We start from the raw sequence: 17,697 nt of genomic DNA, 5'->3' as shown, positions 1-17,697 counted from the left end.
AATGACTAATTGAATCTTTACACGTGTCTGTTCATATTAAAAAGACAATATTTACATTCATAAAGGTATGTTGCAGAGGGTTGGAGATTGTGTGGTATTTACAACAGTCGTAGATCATTCAGTTATAACGTCATGTGGATCAAGACAATTGTTAGTTGTGAAATGACTTTGCTTTTTACAAAAATGGCACGGTGACATATCGATCTCTGTTAAATTTAGATCTACAAATCATCACCTTCCCGTCGAAGTAGGCAGATAAAGCAATATTCAAAGACATTCACACTATTGAGGATTATGCATTGCAGATGAATTTCACTATATTCGGGGATGGAAAGCACTGGGCAAATTACGCAGATATTTTTATTTTCAAAATATAGAATATATACCGTTCTGTCACAAACACTAAAAATATTCCCGAACTTGTGTCTTCCAGAGAGTTCTGTATCTCCAAGTTATGTATGTTCATCTTAAAAATCGTTAATATCGTCTGCTCTCCTGATGTTCTCTTTTTTATCCCTATGTTATAGTATACATGTGTATTTCGTGTACCATTCCACAGTCTGGGTGAAAAAAGTGAACTATAGGCCTGGTCACGACTAGAAGAAACCAAGTCCGAAACTTTGCCATCAACGGTTAAACCGACAGCATCACAAAGTTGAAACACTTCCATGACTTCGTATACATGTATGTATCTACTCTTCAACCCTTCATTTAGCTATTTCGAGATATATTAGATGAATCGTAAGACACAACTTCATGCACGCAAACAATGTAATAAATTAAGGATAACATTTAGGACTCCCCGCTATATTACCGCCATTACAAATCAAGATCCACTAATAGCACATCAGTCATGATCAAACTATAACTTCTATCAAAACATTCTCGGAGTTCGTAGCTGAAATGAAGATTAGTATGGATGCCATTTTTGATTCGATTATAGTCATGTGATCTTTGGTGAAGCACATATGCGGTCTAAAAATACGTATTGGAAAAGGGGTTTTCCAGACTTCTTCTACCCTGTATGGATGAGTATACTTTGTATAACTAGGCTCGTCAGCAGAATAATTTGGCATTCCATGATTATAACCACAAATAACAGTAGTACTAGTGTCCTTTACTTCAAAATCAATCACCAAGTGGCCTAAAATATGTATCAATTTTCAGAAAGCATGGACCGTATGCGTAAAAGATATGTGCTAATTATCACACACACACACACACACACACACACACACATTTCTCACCAAAACATGCTATACATTGAATTCCAAATTACGATATCAGTTTGGTGGAAAATTAATTTCATTTCCGTTTCACGTTATTTCAACGTGAAAATTACCGTTTAAAAAGTCATTTATATATTTTAAAAAGTCATGCAAACCAGAAGATGGCTGTTTTCACATAATCCGATATAAAACATAATTCTAGAAATCTCTAGAAACAAAAGTACATGTAATTTTTTTTAAGAACATTGAATCAGATTACAAGATTTAAAATATCAAAATTTATGCATATACATGTATTTCATTTAGACGTAACTTAGGTAAAAATTCATAGTAAGTAAGTAATTAATTTCCAATTTTGGGTCCAGAGGACATACAAAGAATACAAAGTTCATATACATAAATCATAAAAGAGTAATTATCCAAAAGATAGATGAAAAATAAAATTTACAAGTTCATGATAAATAAACTTTTCTTAATAATGAACAGCTATATATTATGTAATTGGCAAATTTTTCAATAATATTGTTACACGAATTCGTTGCTCATAAGCCAGATAATTTTTTGTCTATTACACAGGTTTATAAAATTCTTGCACAAAATGTTCATGGACTCTATGAATGGTTTTCTTAAGTGTTGGTATGCTATGCAGTCAAATACAAAATGGAATTCATCTTCTACACAGTCAGACTTGCAGAGAGTACATGTTCTCTCATTTACATGTGTTTGTGTGTAACGTCCAGTTTCAATAGCCAAAGAATGAGAACTGATTCTGAAATTTGTGAAACATTGCAAAACATGAGGACTACGAATTACTGAAAAATATTTTCTCTACAGAATCTTGTTTTGAATAGTGCATTGGATCGTAATTTACCAAAATGTTTGTCTGCATTGCCTGAGTGTGTATAACACCACTGATATTTAAATCTTTCATATAACTTATTAGTAACAATTGAAATAATATTTTTATCATGTATAGGGCATTGTATATCTAACTTATTTAAAATATAATGAATGCTACTGATCCAGCTGCTTTTGTTATTTTCATATGATACATTGTTTTCATGTACAGCATTTCTTAATAAGGAATTTACTTTGGAATTTAAAATTCTTTGTAAATATTCAAAACAGCTTTTTATGACACCAATATACATTGGGAATCGACCAAGTTTACCAACATCGAGTTTGATTTGAGGCTTTTTTATGTACACCACAAATATACTATATATAGTATTTCAAAAATGCAATGTGCATTTTTTCACATTACATTTTGTTAAAGAAGTTTTCTATACAATAATTCTGGCGTTTTACGGAACGAACATGTATCTGCATGTATATATTGTTCCCTAGATTTCACACACATAAAGCAGTACAGGTTTTACAGTATGGTCATATAAGTGTATCAGGGTGTGTATTTTAGTTTAATATTTCCAAAACATTTGACTAATTTAAAATACGCTTTTAAGGCTCTTTTGTAGAGATCAAACTGGCAATTTGTGAATGAGCCTGATGTCAGAGGAAAAATAACAATTCCTAGATATTTATATGGTGACACTTGTTCAATAATTTGATTTTTATATATATAATAATTAAGCATCTTAAGCAGCACACGCTTAATTTAAAATCCTGATTCTTAAAATCTTTATTTCAAAATGGATCAAAATTATGATTATATACATAATTATATATACCCTAATTTAGCCTCCTCCTTTTTTTCTCTTCTTGTGTAAATTGAGCAAATTATCTCGAAATATACAAATGTACCTGATTTGAGATAGTCATATTTCCTGTAGTACAATATCTAACTATATATAAAGACGTGTATTTAGGATAACTCGTCATTTGAAAATTCTTATCAAATTTTCTGATTTCATTACAAATTTACTTTATAAATAGCATAAATTTTAATTTCCCCAACCGGGAAAAAAAGACAAAAAAACAACAACACATTCATCAATTTATTATGAAACACTTTTCTAAGAGATATGATTACAAATAGAAAAAGAAAGAAAAGAGGGAGGAGAAAAAACGCAGCTTACTGTTGAATGATCATCCAAATTTTGACATCGAGTTCACGTACTTCTAGACATGGGCAGACAACTGTGGGGATTCACCTATTTTTTTGACAAATAAGGGAACGTGTATAAAAGTGGTGTTTGCGATCGAATCGTTTAGCTTAGACTATACATTTTTGGTATCCGTGTCTTTGACATGGATAAAAGAAGATCAAAATTATTGAAAAGTTTTTCCCCCTTATCTCATTTCTGAAATTTTATCGTTTGATTATCTTTTTAAAGGTTGGACAATGTAGGTAAATTACCACGTGCAAATATATCTACAAAATGATTGATTTCCTTTTGTATCTATCATTAATACCGGGAGGGTTTTTTATTTGATACCTAAGTGAAATATCATACCCTTTGTTAATTTGAAATATCACAAAATAATTACATTTTATTTCAATGACACGCATATATTTTTTTTATTGAATATTGAGATGAACCCTGAAAATGTATAGAGATGGGGGTATATTTAGAATTTTAAAAATTACGATCACTCGAAGAAATAATGGAAGAAAATAAAAATAAGGCAGAATCGATAGTCATAATTTTTGTCCTTACTTTAAAACACAAAACTGCTGTTAAAGCCCTTAATAAAACTTTCATATTTTGTATTTCAATGTATTTAGTTTTGGTCCTCGGATTCCACTTTTACCCAATCCCTAAAAACTTCCTGTTTAAAAGAAAGAAAAAAAATCAAAACTGGGAAGTTTGAGCCATATTCCCTTTTTAATTATTCAGAAAAGACCAAAGTGCATTGGATAAAATCTTGGTAAGGTAATTATCAGACTCTTTGTATATTTGATCAGATGCACGCGTGCTTATGTGAATCGTATCCGCTTTCAATTCACGGAATTTTATTTTGTTTCAGATATCAATGCTTTGAACAATCGTTAAAGTGCGAACACTTTTAAAAAAAAAAATCCCGTTGAAGTTTAGCCAATATTCTAGATCTACCGTCCTCATTGCAAGTTGAGCAATACACATTGAATGTAGGTGGATCCAAATGACAAAATACTTTTATAAACAACAAATGGCGCACCTATGAACAGTGTGCTCATGGGTATTTCCATGATGTGTCATTTTTATTTTTTCCCACAGGCGTGAATTAGAGCTAATGAGAATGATTTCAAACTAAATTATAAGTTGTGAGGATACCTATACTACAGTCATTGGGTTCAGAATTATTGGTATATATGTATATATTTTTAAACCATACATTATATCTTCCTGTTTATATATCAAGTTTACATGTAAACGCAGATGCTTGATTGTTAACTTCCAAATTCTTGAGTTTCTCATATTGAGGCAAATGACACAGTATTAATTGATTACAAATTTCAATTTCTACATTTATATGGCTTGTAATTTTGCTTATAAACCAAGGTAAGAAATACAATTATCACAGTTAATTTAAAATGAGAAAGTAAATTTCTGTTGATATATCTCATGATCATGCATACATTATAATATATGAACGTGTATTGCTTTAATTTCAGCATGTTTGATTTCCCCTTCTCTGTATTCACTGTTTGGCTTCATTTTGTGAGATGACGGTAGATCCATGGTACATTTTTGCTTTTTTGTGAGATGACATTAGATCTGTGGTACATTTTTGCTTTTTTGTGAGATGACAGTAGATCCGTGGTACATTTATACTTTTTGTGAGATGTCACTAAGTGCACATTAATTGCTAAAATCTACCGAAGCTGAAAGTAAATTCCCAAAGATGAATTATGAAGGACTGCTCCAAGATTTGCAAATAACCAGCAAAGCTGAATCTCGGTTGAGATTACAGTCTATTGTGTTAGTTATACCCCCCGCAACAAGTTGTGTGGGGGAATATACTGGAATCGGGTTGTCCGTCTGTCTGTCCGTCCGTCCATCTGTAGACGCAATGGTTTCCGGGCTCTAAAGCATTATCCTTTCCACCTACCATCACCATATCATATATATGGACTACCCATGGGATGAAGATGTTCCCTATCGATTTTGGGGTTCAAAGGTCAAGCGCACTGGACATTGAAGTAGCAATATGGTTTCCGGGCTCTAAAGCGTTATCCTCTCCACCTACAGTCACCATATCATACATATGGACTACCCATGGGATGAAGATGTTCCCTATCGATTTTGGGGTCCAAAGGTCAAGCTCACTGGACATTGAAGTAGCAATATGGTTTCCGGGCTCTAAAGCGTTATCCTTTCCACCTACAGTCACCATATCATACATATGGACTACCCATGGGATGAAGATGTTCCCTATCGATTTTGGGGTCCAAAGGTCAAGCTAACTGGACATTGAAGTAGCAATATGGTTTCCGGGCTCTAAAGCGTTATCCTTTCCACCTACAGTCACCATATCATACATATGGACTACCCATGGGATGAAGATGTCCCTATCGATTTTGGGGTCAAAAGGTCAAAGGTGACGCGCACTGGACATCGAAGTAGCAATATGGTTTCCATTTAAATTCTTTAATGGCTTTTTTCATCTCATGGAGATGCTGTGTTCCTAGTGGAGATGCTGTGTTCCTAGATACCTTTTGGATCATAGTACTGAAGTTTTACCTATTATCAACACCCTTTGGGAGATTGGGGTAAGCGGGGGGGGGGGGGGGGGGGTAAATTTAGATGTATATAGACTTAAGGTCATAAATATTGCATCAAAAAAAGTATGAATGTACCACAGATTTACTGTCATCTGACACTGCTGTTCGCTTCAAATAAGTTAGTTCATTGTTAAACCAACTATTAATGCTACATTACTCACCGTCTAAGTATGCAAATTCCATAAAATAAACCATCACTTCATTATCCGTTTCAAATGATGACTTCCATGGTGCAATACTTTATCTCCCAAAATTGAAGAGTTTGTATAGTTTGTTTTTTAAATTAGCAATGTACAAGAAGGGATGTGGAGGTACTATGTATCAGTGATTTGATAAAACAGACTAAAAGAACTCTTCAATTCCAGGAGATAAGATATTGTGCCATGGAAGTCTTCGTTTGAATGGAAATTTTAGTGACTGTTTTCATTTTGGGATTTTCATACCTAAACAGTAAGCAATGCAAAATTAATAGTGATAGGTATTTTAACAGTCAAATAACTTATTTGAAGAAAACAGTAGTGTCACTTAGTGCACATTAATTGCTAGAACCGACCGAAGGCGTCAGTCCAAATATTCAGCCGGGCCGAATCTCAACTGAGATTAAACAGACTGAAGAATCCACAATGTGCTACTGAGAGTATATATACTTTCATCGCAGATAAAGATATTTTTTAGTAAAAAAAATATCACTTTTATATAGATTTCAAAGTGTAAACTATCAAAGTTCAATAATGGAGTTTTATGAAGAGGCTTACTGAACATTACAATCCACAGCTGACTTTTACAATTTAAAAGGGCCAGTGCAACTACAAATATGAAAAATTTGGGAATGGTATTTACAAAAATCAAAGACTTTACGGCATTCGTTTGTTATATTATTTAACAACCCACTCGAGAATTTTTCACTCATATGGAGATGTCACCTTTGCTGGTGAAGGGCTGCAAAATTTAGTCCTATGCTTGGCACTTATACTGCTTTTGAGCAGGGAGGGATCTTTATCATGCCACACCTGTTGTGACACGGGGCAGTCTCATCCGAAGGACAGCCTTATTTAGTCGCCTCTTACAACAAGCAAGCGGGACTGAGGACCTATTCTCACCTGGATCCCCACAGCATACGACATTTAGGACAAGCACATGTTGAATGCTTATATCAATATAATATAGAGTATATACTACGAGGGTGAGTCAATAAGTAACCAACCTAACTTATTTCCAGTTGAGATCCACCTCTTCTTTTTCGATGTAATTGCCCTTTAATGTGATGAACTTAGACCAACAGTGTTCAAGTGCCATCAGCCCAGAACTGAAAAAGTCAGGGTCCTTTCCACTGACCCATTCCTCAATTGCCGTCATGACTTCTTCGTCAGACCGAAAATGACGTCAGATAACCTTTTTCAAGTTTGGGAATAGAGAGAAGTCGCTAGGAGCTAGGTAAGGCGAATAGGCAGGATGTGGTATTAATTCATACCCGTTTTGTTCTAATCCATAAATGCAACTTTGCAACTGTGGACTCTCATGGTGTCCTGTTGCAGCAAAACACCTTTAGAGAGTTTACCTCGGTGTTTTTCACGGAGGGCGGTTCTCAGCTGGTCTAGCAAGTTTGCATAGTACACTCCAGTTATTTTACTTCTCTTGGGTAAAAAGTCCAACATAATAACGCCTTTTGCATCCCAAAATACTGTGGCCATCACCTTGCCAGCAGATGGTTGCGTCTTGAACTTCTTTGGCCTTGGGGACGCAGGCCCTACCCACTGACGACTCTAAGCTTTATTCTCTGGCTCATAATAATGAACCCAAGTCTCATCTGCAGTCACCAGATGCAAAAGAAAATCATTTTTTGACCTAAAACGCTTCAACAAGGCGCTGCATACTGATGCTTTGATTGCCATTTGCTCATCGCTAAGGGATTTGGGGACGCAACGTGCTGTTAGGTTGCACATACCTAAACGATCATGCAAGATTATTGAAACGCAACCATGTGAAATGCCTTATGCCTGCGCTCTTTCTTCCACCTGAATTCGCCTATCAGAGTATACCAGATCCCAAACTTTCTTACACATTTCTTCGTCGGTGGCATCTAGTGGACGTCCAGACCTGGCTTTATCTTCTGAAGACGTTCTACCGCATTTGAAATCCCTTACCCAGAATTTAACCTGAGCATAAGATGGTGCAGAAGACCCATAAACATTGGCTAACTCGCCGTGTATTTCCTTGCCTGTTTTACCTTTTAAATACAAATACCGAATTATAGCATGGTACTCAACTTTAGATGTAAAGCATGCCTTTGCATCACTAGCCATGTTTGGCATTCAATATCTTAGCAAAGAATGACTTGATATGAGTGCAATTTTGTACCTATAGGTATAAAGCATGTATTGAAACAAGGCATGAAAATTGTGACCGTCTGGTGATTTTTTAAGGCCCATTTTGGGTCCAAATTTCGGCCCTTTCCCCTCCTAAGAGTAGCCAATGTTTTCCCAATAGCTTGCATTTTTCTCAATAATAAAGTTATAAAAGGAAAACGTATTTGAAAAAAATAAACATTCGATGTGAATTATATACATAAGATTTAACAAAGAGTTATCGGAATGATGATTTGGATAGAATAGTTTTAAATATTAGAAGGTTAAAGAAAATTAGATGTGTAAATTAAAGATAATATAATGTGTGATATGATTTTACAACTTATTTACGATAAAATTTGATTTTTCCCAATTTGACTGAAATGTTGACAATTTTTTCCAATTTGAAAGCCACAGGACCCTTGTAAAAAATGTAGAAAAATCACTGCCGTCTCGGTCATTCGGAAATGGGATAGGCTGGTTACTTATTGACTCACTAGGGGGTAATTGATTTTCGTGAGGGACAATTTTCATGTTTCAAGCGATTTAAACTTGTATTTGTAGATCTGCTTTGTAAGTCGAACTTTTCAAGGTATTATGTGTATGTGTAATTCAATTTGGGGTGTCATGAATTTGTGGGAAAAAGGGGAAAACACCAAATCAAGGAAAATATCATTGATTCTACAGTGTATATTGATGTACATGTATACAATATACACATGACGTATGGACTGTCTTCACATTTAGAGTTTCAACACAAAAGAGATGGGAACATGGACGTAGCATTGTTTTTTAAAATTATGGGGTTTATGAAAAAATATATCTCGACAAGCCTACCCCCTCCCTCCCCCCCCCCCCCCCCCCCCCCAAACTTTTGGTTCTAGTATAGAGCTGCCGTTCAAAGATGTGTGTGGGGGGGGGATTGCTTCGTTCCTGTGGGAACCAGAAACCCAAGATGTAATATATGAGGAACTTTAAAGTTTTCAGGGTTAATGACACATTATTTAGAAATGTCGGGATATATTGAGTTCGTCTGCTTACATTGAGTGTGCTACAGTACACTTATGATGTACAGTAAAGCATAAAACCACTCTTTCTTTTTATGGCAATTTTCTGGATCCCGCACTTTTATGCATTTCTCAGCTTGTCATTCGCAGTTAATAAAATTACATTTGAAAATCGATAAATTCAACTTAATTAAAAGTCAAAATGAGTCGTGCATTGCAAAAGCATCGAATAAATGTAGAAAGAATAAGAGTTTTTAAAGAGGTTACAATACTCTATCAATAAACATAATAGTCAGTTTGGTGCTTTTACTGAAGCAATCTGTATCATTTATTTCTGTCCAGTTTCTGTAGTTGGAGTTGGCCCCTTTAGATTGTAAGAGTCAGCCGTCAATTGTAAGCCTCTTCGTAAAACTCCAATAGTATGTTGCACTAGTTTACACATCTTTACTTTTTGTTAAGTTCATTACATTGCAGTATGCACAAACATTTCAGCCCTTAGATGATTATTTTATTCAATACCTAGTGATTGGATGTGAAATAGGTGAAGCATCACATTTAATTACCCAACAGTTGTTTGAATGATGTCCATTTGAGATTTTTTCATGTAATTGAGAAATCACCAGTAGGTGAAGAGCCACAAATTTTGATACATACCTGGTAAATAAGGAAGGGAGTTCTTTATATTTTGATACATACCTGGTAAATAAGGAAGGGGGTTCTTTATATTTTGATACATACCTGGTACATAAGGAAGGGGGTTCTTTATATTTTGCCAACACCTACTGTGACTTTGGTTTTGCCTTTTTTTTTGAAGGGGGGGGGGGGGGGGGGGGGTAATGTAACACAATGAAGGAGGTGTCTAATAGAATCATAGTTATATAGTTTATCTTTGCACAAAGATATTATTACAGTGACCTTCCATTTGACCTTGATTTCAGATACAATTGTAACCAGTGTCATTCAGGTCCTTTGCATTTTTGATCGGTGTAAAGATAGAATTTTCAATCATTAAACAACACTTATTTACATTTCAGTCAACTTTAGTGTTTATCATTTGCCCTATATATATTTTCAGGAAACAACCAGAGCTTGTTCTAGTAGTTTTAAAAGGAGTCACAGTCAAAGAGTCAACACAAGGGTCAATGGTTTGATCCCTGAATGATGCGACAAAACCCTACAATTGCTGGGTAGGTAATGAAAAAACAATATTGACAGCTAGATTTAGTCTGATCAAAAGTAATTATGCAAGTCTCCAATGTCAATACTTCATGTCAATAATATTATGCAATGCTCAAGACATGGGTCCTTGATCATGTTTATAGAGCAGGTATAGATGTATGAAGTTGAAATTATTCAACCGGAACACATGGATCTACAAAAGATCAGTTACATTGTGTACAGGAATGCTATTAGGAAGTTTCAGAACCAGCCAAATTGTTAATGGTGTATGGTGTATTCTATTTAATCATTACAATCTAAACAATTTTAAATTTGAGCAAGCCTGATGAAGGTGTACTGGTATTTGAAGTAAGAATTTTTGGATGCAGTATTGAGTAATCATGATAATCTGACACAACATTGTTATAGACATTTATAGTATAATGTATATACTGCTTGTTTGTATATGATATATGTAATTGATGTATACAATGTATTTAATTCATTTGATGTATACAATATATATAATTGATGTATACAATATATGTTATTGATGTATATGATACATGTAATTGATGTATACAATATATGTAATTGATGTATACAGTATATATAATTGATGTATATGATACATGTAATTAATGTATACAATATATGTAATTGATGTGTATGATACATGTATATAATTGATGTATACAATATATGTTATTGATGTATACAATATATGTTATTGATGTATACAATATATTTAATTGATGTATATGATATATATGTAATTGATGTATATGATACATGTAATTGATGTATACAATATATGTAATTGATGTATATTATACATGTATATGTAATTGATGTATATGATACATTTACATGTAATTGATGTATATGATACATGTTATTGATGTATATGATATATGTAATTGATGTATATGATACATGTATATGTAATTGATGTATATGATACATGTATATGTAATTGATGTATGATATATATGTAATTGATGTATATGATACATGTATATGTAATTGATGTATACAATACATGTTATTGATGTATATGATATATATGTAATTGATGTACAGTATATGATAAATTGATCAATACAATGTATGTAATTGATGTATATGATATATGTAAGGGAATGATAGGGGTTTGCTATTTTAACCTAGTATTATGTGCTTGTCATTTCAGAATGTTTGTGTCTTTTTGATGCAATGACCAGCATTATGCTATGGTAAGTACAAATCCTGCTGCTGAGTAGTACCAATAAACCACTACATCTATATCAAAGGGTTGTATTGGAGATGATTGACCTTAATTTGATAGAAAAGCATTAATTCTATAAAATTCTTCATGTCCAAAGTCATAAACTTGATAGATGATCATTAGGGAATTTGAACTTGATCCATAAATCAGCAGTATTTTAGTAACTCCACACTAAAATTTACCTCATCTGTTTACACATTAAAACACCATTGTTTGAAGTATTCAAAAACAGTGAGATCTTATGCAATTTTCAATTCCAAGGGATATACATGTGTATATGTATCTCTATTGAATGTAGGTCAGTCATTACAAAACAAACCATAAATCATCATTTCATGATTACAATATTATATCTATTTTGTATTGATTTTAGAAGTTATGAAATTGATCACTGTTCGTTATCTTCACCTTTCATACAGGTGATTCTTGACGGCTCAAACTTTGATCTCTTGAAGTAAAATCATGGTCCTGATTTTTTCTCATATAACTAAGCAAATTTACTCTCAATCTTTCAAAGACTTGATCTCTCAAAGTTCTTAATCTCTTGATGTGAAATTTGGGTCCCTTAAAACATATTTCCTTGTTTTCCCTCTCGATCTCTCGAAGTGGTGGTAACATATACACACCATCACTCAAGCGTATAATTATTTCTGCTTGGACCTTATCCGGATAATGGTGAATGCCTGGGGCTAGCTTGGCCGTGTTAATTAGGTGTTTATATAGGTGACATATCCCCTGCATTTCCTTGTGGGGTGGATAGTTAATTGTTTAATTGGTAAATTAGCCCTCCACCTGTGCTTTAATTGTTTTTGCGATATAATTAAAATACAGGTAAAATTTACGACTTGATTGGACTTCATGATGAGACAGTAATTTTGAGAATAGAATTTAGAGACATGCCAAGGAAGAATCATGATTTAATTGAATGTGTGTTTTGTGTATAGTGACTGGACATTGTGACAATATTGCTTTGTGTAGTTAACGACTGGAAATTGTGACAATTTTGCTTTGTGTATAGCGTCTGGAAATTGTGACGATTTTGCTTTGTGTAGTTAGCGACTGGAAATTGTGACGATTTCGCTTTGTATAGTTAGCGACTGGAAATTGTGACGATTTCGCTTTGTGTAGTTAGCGACTGGAAATTGTGACGATTTCGCTTTGTGTATAGTGACTGGAAATTGTGACGATTTTGCTTTGTGTAGTTAGCGACTGGAAATTGTGACGATTTCACTTTATGTAGTTAGCGACTGCGAAACTTCGTTGTGTACGAGGTCTTGCGAATATGTATATACACATACACGTCATCCTATGAGAAAAGAACAAATGAATGCATGAACTTTAAAAAATCTTTTTATCTATGTAGGATAAAAGTACGTGTTGTTGAAATTAATTTCCTAAAATATAAAGGACAACTTGTCAAAACAATGCCATGCACTCCAGTTCCTATAAAATAATGGACAGACCTTTAATTTCTGGAGTTGACTTGACCTTTGAACTCTTGATCACTCTTAAGTTTTATCAAGGTCCCTTGAACTTTGAGTTATCGAATCACCTGTACTAATAAGCACAACAAAGAACTCTAATTACTACATAGTAAAAATCTGTGGCACTCCACCTAAAGATAAATGAAAATTCTCAGATGGGAGGTAATATAAAACAAAAAAGAAAAGAAAAACATGTTAAAAATCAACATGACCTCTGTGCATACAGTGAAAAAGTATCTGTTTGTATGTTCATATATTTAGTTAGACAACACATATATTCACTGTATAATTAGTCATACAACACATATAGTCACTGTATAGTTAGTAAGACAACACATATATTCACTGTATAGTTAGTCAGACAACACATATATTCACTGTATAGTTAGTCAGACAACACATATATTCACTGTATAGTTAGTCAGACAACACATATATTCACTGTATAGTTAGTCAGACAACACATATATTCACTGTATAGTTAGTCAGACAACACATATATTCACTGTATAGTTAGTAAGACAACACATATATTCACTGTATAGTTAGTCTGACAACACATATATTCACCGTATAGTTAGTCAGACAACACATATATTCACTGTATAGTTAGTCAGATAACAAATATAATCACTGTATAGTTAGTCTGACAACACATATATTCACTGTATAGTTAGTCTGACAACACATATATTCACTGTATAGTTAGTCAGACAACACATATATTTACTGTATAGTTAGTAAGACAACACATATAGTCACTGTATAGTTAGTCAGACAACACATATATTCACCGTATAGTTAGTCAGACAACACATACATTCACTGTATAGTTAGTCTGACAACACATATATTCACTGTATAGTTACTAAGACAACACATATATTCACTGTATATTTAGTCAGACAATACATATATTCACTGTATAGTTAGTCAGGCAACACATATATTCACTTTATATTTAGTTAGACTACAGATATATTCACTGTATAGTTAGTAAGACAACACATATATTCACTGTATAGTTAGTAAGACAACACATATATTCACTGTATAGTTAGTCAGACAACACATATGTTCACTGTATAGTTAGTCAGACAACACATATATTCACTGTATAGTTGGTCAGATAACACATATATTCACTGTATACTTAGTCAGACAACACATATATTCACTGTATAGTTAGTCCGGCGACAAATATATTCACTGTATAGTTAAATCAGACAACACATATATTCACTGTATAGTTAAATCAGACAGCACATATATTCACCGTATGTGTCACAATGAATGTGTTGTGTGGCGTTGGTGGCCTAGTGGTTAGGCTGTCAGACTCTCGACCGAAAAGTCTTGGGTTCGAGTCCTAGTCGCGGCAGGGCCGACGTTGTGTCCTTGGGAAAGGCACTTTACATGAATTTCCTCACTTCACCCAAGTGTAAAAGGGGTACTTAGCTATAGACAGTGAAAGATATTGTTAGAATGTTAGTGCTCTAGTGTCTTAACGGCAGCTTGCACTGTATGCTTCCCAGGAAGCTGAGAAAGTTCTAGATTGATATAAGGTCTGCCGGGGTAATAATGTATTGTAAAGCGCTTCGAGCAGCTGGAAAAAGCACTATATAAAACCAATCATTATTATTATTATTATTACTGTATATTTAGTCAGACACCACATATATTCACTGTATAGTTAGTCTGACAACACATATATTCACTGTATAGTTAGTCAGACAACACATATATTCACTGTATAGTTATGAAGACAACACATATATTCACTGTATAGTTAGTCAGACAGCACATATACATGTATTTACAGTATAGTTAGTCAGGTGACACATATATTCACTGTATAGTTAGTCAGACAACACTTATATTCACTGTATAGTTAGTCAGACAACACATATATTCACTGTATAGTTAGTCAGACAACACTTATATTGACTGTGTAGTTAGTTAGACAACGCATATATTCACTGTATAGTTAGTCAGACAACACATATATTTATAGTATAGTTAGTCAGGGGACGCATATATTCACTGTATAGCTGTCAAGGCGAAGCAATACATGTATTCATTGTATTTTTAGTCTTGCTGTAGTAATGGTATTAATCATTGTATTATATGCGTTAATTATGAGTATACATTGTAATCGTTTTATCCAGAAACAGAGGCAGAACAAATGTACATAAATGGGGCAGGAGGAGGGAAAGAAGGACTCCTTCCCTTTTCCGCCTATATACTGTCAGTTAATGAATTCTATGGAGTTGAGCGTCCCAGATCGAATATTTATATGATATCAGTTAATGAAATATATGGAGTAACCAGTGGCGGATTTAAAGGGGGGGGGGCACAGCCGCCCCCCCCCCCCCGCCCCATAAATTTTCAAATTTAAGGTAAATCGTGGTATCTTGTTTCGAAAAATGTACTAAACGATAAAAGAAACAATAATTTCTTCCACTCCCGGAGAAATAAATGACAAAATCTTTTGATTTCTTGAATTACTTTATTGAGAGAACTTAATTTTTTCCAAAAACCCTTAAAATTTGCGTCATTTTATTAATTTCACCTTATTAAAAGTGATAAATAAAATATTACAAATTACTTGAATAGGAGACATATTTCAAGCCCTATAAAATCTGTAAAATCCAGGAGCTTCGCCCCCTGGGCCCCCTGGGCCCCCCAGACCCCATAAAGTGGCGCCCCCCGTAACCGCAATTCCTGGATCCGCCCCTGGTAACTTGAATATCTACAGACAACACCGATCATGTGTTAGGCTCATGACCAGTGCTTATTGGGTCACGCGGCCTCCGGTCAAACACTTCATGCATCTCCCTAATTTAAAATAAAACAAATACACGTGGTCAATTGTAGAACACGCCCGAATCCTTCATCGCCATTATTAAAAGTTTGCAACTACCGGTAAGTCGATAGTTCGTGAGCAGGGGTGCGCGACGCTTCGGGACTTGACATATGCGACGGTTCGGGATTTCTGGAGTTCGGTGATGACGGTTCGTGTGCGCGACGTTTCGGGCACGACAGTTCGGAAGCTGCATGCAAATAAATTTGATAGTTAGTGTTATTTTTCTGTTTAAAATTGATATGTATGATGTATACTTATTTTTAATGTTTTAAATTATATTACGTCTCATGATTTAATTCTTATAACATCAATGATTACCCAAAGGGAGAGCGCAAGCGATCATTATAGGAGCACCTTAATGAAGATTGTTTCCCTCTCACCCCCCCCCCCCCCCCGAGGGAAGGCGATAATTAGGAGCACCGTAGTTAAAATTGACGTATACCCTCAATCTCTCGTCAAGTCATTCTTTTCACGAAGTTTCAAATATGCCCAGTAATCATCTTAGATTTTCTATTTCAACCATTTCAAAACCTTTATTTTTTTCTGTAATATAATTACATGTACATGCACTGTAGTACTGCATATTCACCCGACAGTAGATAAATACATAAGCTGATCAATTTCAATTTTCACTATACACTCAAGGATCAAAATGTTACTCCTGTCTTTTAATTTCAATAGGCCTAAAAAAAAACTTCATTATGTAAAATTTAATTTTTAGCGTAATCATTATGAACTTTTCAGAATGTATGCAGGATTGATTCAAGATTGATGACAAACGTTAATTCGAGTGCTATTTTGATATTTTTATTGATTTATGAATTAATTCTGAATGTTAAAACTCTAATACATATAACAGGTGAACTGCAATCAAGGAAACAGTATTTTAGTCTTGCAGTTGAGAGTAAAAATGTCTTTATATTGCCCCAAAAAGTATTTTTCTAAAGAGCAGACTGCTTGAATGGAATAAAACTATAGTAGGACCGAAACTTTTAAAAGTTTTTTGCTGATACATGTATTCACATTTGAAATTTATTTTTTACATGCTGATGTGATAAGCATTTTTGCTAAAAGGTTACAGACACTGTCTCAGTGCTGGTAACAGTAAACATTTATCCCATTGTGTCGGCAACTTTCATAGCACAAAATTCCTCTGATGCATTGAATAGCAAAATATCTCTGCAGTATTATAACACAACCAAAAGAAATATTTATGCATTTTGTTACTTTTAAGTGAATTAGACCTATCAACAGTTCGGGTGCCCGACATATGGCAATTCCCGAACCGTCGTGCACCCTGTAAGTACGTGAACTCGTATTTTTTGAATAATTTTAATAATCAACTCCCGAGCTGTCATTAACAAACTCCCGAACCGTCGTCACCGAACTCTCGAAACGTCGCATCAGTTGCCGAACAGTCGCACCCGAAACGTCGCGGACCCGAAATGTCGGCAATTCATGAGCAGTAAGTGACAAGTTCGAAATTACAATACAAGTAGTTAAACAATAAGATTACTACAGCAAAATAAACATACGGAGATTCTTTGCAGATCTTTAATCCTCAATGCAAGATTTACATAATACGTGTTCTATCACAGACCTCTAATATACTAAATTTTACATAAGTACATGTAATACACCTCAAATGTACTAAAATTTACATAATACACGTAATACA

General features: G+C 34.2%; 1 protein-coding gene across 4 annotated transcripts in view; it reads left to right on the top strand.

Moving 5' to 3' along the window:
* Nucleotides 1–3,939: 3,939 nt before the first annotated feature.
* LOC125646064 (TNF receptor-associated factor 6-like) overlaps nt 3,940–17,697 on the top strand; it is a 20,523-nt gene continuing 6,765 nt past the window's right edge. The window contains exons 1-4 of one of the 4 annotated variants that reach the window (XM_056140313.1): nt 3,956–4,058; nt 4,158–4,278; nt 10,323–10,434; nt 11,598–11,640. The gene's annotated coding sequence lies outside the window, so the exon portion shown is untranslated. Of the gene's footprint in view, nt 4,064–4,157; nt 4,279–4,339; nt 4,477–10,322; nt 10,435–11,597; nt 11,641–17,697 lie in introns of those variants that run through there. The other 3 variants (XM_048872186.2, XM_048872187.2, XM_048872188.2) reach the window with 3 other exon arrangements.

This window comes from Ostrea edulis, chromosome 6 (genome assembly GCF_947568905.1).
Source record: "Ostrea edulis chromosome 6, xbOstEdul1.1, whole genome shotgun sequence".
Taxonomy (NCBI): Eukaryota; Metazoa; Mollusca; class Bivalvia; order Ostreida; family Ostreidae; genus Ostrea; species Ostrea edulis.
Note: the sequence above shows the minus strand (reverse complement) of the source record. Positions and strands in the feature narration are given on the sequence as shown.